The following is a 5,455-nucleotide window of genomic DNA, read 5'->3' as shown; positions in this document are numbered from 1 at the left end:
AAGAGTGTCGGACATTAGGCACAGCTCTGAGGAACGAGAGTGTGGGACATTAGGCACAGCTCTGAGGAACAAGAGTGTCTGAGGGACAACAGTGTGGGACATTAGGCACAGCTGAGGAACAAGAATGTGGGACATTAGGGGACATTAGGCACAGCTGAGGGACAACAGTGTGGGACATTAGGCACAGCTCTGAGGAACAAGAGTGTGGGACATTAGGCACAGCTCTGAGGAACAAGAGTGTCGGACATTAGGCACAGCTCTGAGGAACAAGAGTGTGGGACATTAGGCACAGCTCTGAGGGACAACAGTGTGGGACATTAGGCACAGCTCTGAGGAACAAGAGTGTGGGACATTAGGCACAGCTCTGAGGAACAACAGTGTGGGACATTAGGCACAGCTCTGAGGAACAACAGTGTGGGACATTAGGCACAGCTCTGAGGAACAAGAGTGTGGGACATTAGGCACAGCTCTGAGGGACAACAGTGTGGGACATTAGGCACAGCTCTGAGGAACAAGAGTGTGGGACATTAGGCACAGCTCTGAAGACAAGACAAGGAGACAGTAGTATGAACCTATTAATACAGACACTCATTCAAATGCATTGGACATACTGAACATTAACAGAGACCATGCACTTGATAAGGCTTTGTAATATACAACCTACATGGACTGATGATGGGTCCAGGTGAGGGTTTACAGTGTTGTTGCCTGAGAAACTGGAAAATAAAGGCTCCCTCACCATAGTGTCCGTTGAGTTTGATCTCCAGCTCAATAATGCCGTAGCGATGACGGTGTGGGCAGGAATCTCCAGAGACACGTTGCTGTCTTTGTGCAGGCTGCTGTTCTCCTTTACAGACACCTGTGGAAAGTGGTACTTAAGTCATCTTTGGGGGTGTCTGTACTTTACTAGTCATATTTTGACATCTTTTACTTTCACTTCACTACATTCCTGGAGAAAATATACTTTTTACTCCATACATTTTCCCTGACACTCAAATGTACTCGCTACATTTTGAATGGTCAATTAACACACTTATCAAGAGAACATCCCTTCTGCCTCTGATCTGACACACTCACTAAACACCAACGCTTCATTTGTAAATGATTTCAGAGTGTTGGAGTGCCCCAGACTATCCGTAAATTAAATTAAAAAAGAAAATGGAACCATCTGGTTTGCTTAATATAAGGAATTTGAAATGATTGATACTTTTACTACTTAAGTATATTTTAGCAATTACTTTTGATACCTGAGTATATTTAAAACCAAATACTTTTAGACTTTTACTTAAGTAGTATTTTACTGGGTGACTTTCACTTGAGTCATTTTCCTTCAAACCAGTCAAGGGAAGTGAACAAGTGCACATGACAACATAGAATAAGAGCCTAACATAAGGCAGTGTGAATAAATCCTGATCATATGACTGATCTACTGTAGTAGTCTATCCACGCTTCACTACTCCTTTTGCTCCACATACATTAAACATCATTCATCTGTGGCCTTGCTGGTCCAGCAGTAATGCTGCAGCCTCCAGTACACATAGGCCTGTCTGCAGTGTTGTCATAGGTCCATCCAGCCTGCAGCCTCCAGTACACATAGGCCTGTCTGCAGTGTTGTCATAGGTCCATCCAGCCTGCAGCCTCCAGTACACATAGGCCTGTCTGCAGTGTTGTCATAGGTCCATCCAGCCTGCAGCCTCCAGTACACATAGGCCTGTCTGCAGTGTTGTCATAGGTCCATCCAGCCTGCAGCCTCCAGTACACATAGGCCTGTCTGCAGTGTTGTCATAGGTCCATCCAGCCTGCAGCCTCCAGCACACATAGGCCTGTCTGCAGTGTTGTCATAGGTCCATCCAGCCTGCAGCCTCCAGCACACATAGGCCTGTCTGCAGTGTTGTCATAGGTCCAATCCAGCCTGCAGCCTCCAGCACACATAGGCCTGTCTGCAGTGTTGTCATAGGTCCATCCAGCCTGCAGCCTCCAGCACACATAGGCCTGTCTGCAGTGTTGTCATAGGTCCATCCAGCCTGCAGCCTCCAGCACACATAGGCCTGTCTGCAGTGTTGTCATAGGTCCATCCAGCCTGCAGCCTCCAGCACACATAGGCCTGTCTGCAGTGTTGCCATAGGTCCAATCCAGCCTCCAGCACACATAGACCTGTCTGCAGTGTTGCCATAGGTCCATCCAGCCTGCAGCCTCCAGCACACATAGGCCTGTCTGCAGTGTTGTCATAGGTCCATCCAGCCTGCAGCCTCCAGCACACATAGGCCTGTCTGCAGTGTTGCCATAGGTCCAATCCAGCCTGCAGCCTCCAGCACACATAGGCCTGTCTGCAGTGTTGTCATAGGTCCAATCCAGCCTGCAGCCTCCATCACACATAGGCCTGTCTGCAGTGTTGTCATAGGTCCATCCAGCCTGCAGCCTCCATCACACATAGGCCTGTCTGCAGTGTTGTCATAGGTCCATCCAGCCTGCAGCCTCCAGTACACATAGGCCTGTCTGCAGTGTTGTCATAGGTCCATCCAGCCTGCAGCCTCCAGTACACATAGGCCTGTCTGCAGTGTTGTCATAGGTCCATCCAGCCTGCAGCCTCCAGCACACATAGGCCTGTCTGCAGTGTTGTCATAGGTCCATCCAGCCTGCCTGTCTGCAGTACAGGCCTGTCTGCAGTGTTGTCATAGGTCCATCCAGCCTCCAGCCTCCAGCACACATAGGCCTGTCTGCAGTGTTACCATAGGTCCATCCAGCCTCCAGCCTCCAGCACATAGGCCTGTCTGCAGTGTTGTCATAGGTCCATCCAGCCTGCAGCCAGCACACATAGGCCTGTCTGCAGTGTTGTCATAGGTCCATCCAGCCTGCAGCCTCCAGCACACATAGGCCTGTCTGCAGTGTTGTCATAGGTCCATCCAGCCTCCAGCCTCACACATAGGCCTGTCTGCAGTGTTGCCATAGGTCCATCCAGCCTGCAGCCTCCAGCACACATAGGCCTGTCTGCAGTGTTGTCATAGGTCCATCCAGCCTGCAGCCTCCAGCACACATAGGCCTGTCTGCAGTGTTGTCATAGGTCCATCCAGCCTGCAGCCTCCATCACACATAGGCCTGTCTGCAGTGTTGTCATAGGTCCATCCAGCCTGCAGCCTCCAGCACACATAGGCCTGTCTGCAGTGTTGTCATAGGTCCATCCAGCCTGCAGCCTCCAGTACACATAGGCCTGTCTGCAGTGTTGTCATAGGTCCATCCAGCCTGCAGCCTCCAGTACACATAGGCCTGTCTGCAGTGTTGTCATAGGTCCATCCAGCCTCCCTCCAGCACACATAGGCCTGTCTGCAGTGTTGTCCATAGCCAGCCTCCAGCACACATAGGCCTGTCTGCAGTGTTGTCATAGGTCCATCCAGCCTCAGCCTCCAGCACACATAGGCCTGTCTGCAGTGTTGTCATAGGTCCATCCAGCCTCCAGCCTCCAGCACACATAGGCCTGTCTGCAGTGTTGTCATAGGTCCATCCAGCCTCCAGCCTCCAGCACACATAGGCCTGTCTGCAGTGTTGTCATAGGTCCATCCAGCCTGCAGCCTCCAGCACACATAGGCCTGTCTGCAGTGTTGTCATAGGTCCATCCAGCCTGCAGCCTCCAGCACACATAGGCCTGTCTGCAGTGTTGCCATAGGTCCATCCAGCCTCCAGCACACATAGACCTGTCTGCAGTGTTGCCATAGGTCCATCCAGCCTGCAGCCTCCAGCACACATAGGCCTGTCTGCAGTGTTGTCATAGGTCCATCCAGCCTGCAGCCTCCAGCACACATAGGCCTGTCTGCAGTGTAGCCATAGGTCCAATCCAGCCTCCAGCACACATAGACCTGTCTGCCAGCACACAGGCCTGTCTGCAGTGTTGTCATAGGTCCATCCAGCCTCTGCACACATAGGCCTGTCTGCAGTGTTGTCAGTCCATCCAGCCTCCAGCCTCCAGCACACATAGGCCTGTCTGCAGTGTTGTCATAGGTCCATCCAGCCTCCATCAGCACACATAGGCCTGTCTGCAGTGTTGCCATAGGTCCATCCAGCCTCCAGCCTCCAGCACACATAGGCCTGTCTGCAGTGTTGTCATAGGTCCATCCAGCCTGCAGCCTCCAGCACACATAGGCCTGTCTGCAGTGTTGCCATAGGTCCATCCAGCCTGCAGCCTCCAGCACACATAGGCCTGTCTGCAGTGTTGCCATAGGTCCATCCAGCCTGCAGCCTCCAGCACACATAGGCCTGTCTGCAGTGTTGCCATAGGTCCATCCAGCCTGCAGCCTCCAGCACACATAGGCCTGTCTGCAGTGTTGCCATAGGTCCATCCAGCCTCAGCCTCCAGCACACATAGGCCTGTCTGCAGTGTTGCCATAGGTCCATCCAGCCTGCAGCCTCCAGCACACATAGGCCTGTCTGCAGTGTTGCCATAGGTCCATCCAGCCTCCAGCACACATAGGCAGCCTCCAGCACACATAGGCCTGTCTGCAGTGTTGTCATAGGTCCATCCAGCCAGCCTCCAGCACACATAGGCCTGTCTGCAGTGTTGTCATAGGTCCATCCAGCCTGCAGCCTCCAGCACACATAGGCCTGTCTGCAGTGTTGTCATAGGTCCATCCAGCCTGCAGCCTCCAGCACACATAGGCCTGTCTGCAGTGTTGTCATAGGTCCATCCAGCCTGCAGCCTCCAGCACACATAGGCCTGTCTGCAGTGTTGTCATAGGTCCATCCAGCCTCCAGCCTCACACATAGGCCTGTCTGCAGTGTTGCCATAGGTCCATCCAGCCTGCAGCCTCCAGTACACATAGGCCTGTCTGCAGTGTTGTCATAGGTCCATCCAGCCTGCAGCCTCCAGTACATAGGCCTGTCTGCAGTGTTGTCATAGGTCCATCCAGCCTGCAGCCTCCAGCACACATAGGCCTGTCTGCAGTGTTGCCATAGGTCCATCCAGCCTGCAGCCTCCAGCACACATAGGCCTGTCTGCAGTGTTGCCATAGGTCCATCCAGCCTCCAGCACACATAGGCCTGTCTGCAGTGTTGCCATAGGTCCATCCAGCCTGCAGCCTCCAGCACACATAGGCCTGTCTGCAGTGTTGTCATAGGTCCATCCAGCCTGCAGCCTCCAGCACACATAGGCCTGTCTGCAGTGTTGCCATAGGTCCATCCAGCCTGCAGCCTCCAGCACACATAGGCCTGTCTGCAGTGTTGCCATAGGTCCATCCAGCCTCCAGCCTCCAGCACACATAGGCCTGTCTGCAGTGTTGTCATAGGTCCATCCAGCCTGCTGCCTCCAGCACACATAGGCCTGTCTGCAGTGTTGTCATAGGTCCATCCAGCCTGCAGCCTCCAGCACACATAGGCCTGTCTGCAGTGTTGTCATAGGTCCATCCAGCCTGCAGCCTCCAGCACACATAGGCCTGTCTGCAGTGTTGTCATAGGTCCATCCAGCCTG

At 53.1% G+C, this 5,455-nt stretch overlaps 1 long non-coding RNA gene across 1 annotated transcript; it reads left to right on the top strand.

Moving 5' to 3' along the window:
- Positions 1-1,140: 1,140 nt before the first annotated feature.
- Positions 1,141-4,853, top strand: LOC127926949 (uncharacterized). The gene is made up of 4 exons (XR_008125648.1): positions 1,141-1,788; positions 2,458-2,569; positions 3,174-3,285; positions 4,779-4,853. It is a non-coding gene; the product is annotated as an uncharacterized LOC127926949 (long non-coding RNA).
- Positions 4,854-5,455: the final 602 nt, after the last annotated feature.

Source organism: Oncorhynchus keta, unplaced genomic scaffold (assembly GCF_023373465.1).
Source record: "Oncorhynchus keta strain PuntledgeMale-10-30-2019 unplaced genomic scaffold, Oket_V2 Un_contig_8718_pilon_pilon, whole genome shotgun sequence".
Taxonomy (NCBI): Eukaryota; Metazoa; Chordata; class Actinopteri; order Salmoniformes; family Salmonidae; genus Oncorhynchus; species Oncorhynchus keta.
Note: the sequence above shows the minus strand (reverse complement) of the source record. Positions and strands in the feature narration are given on the sequence as shown.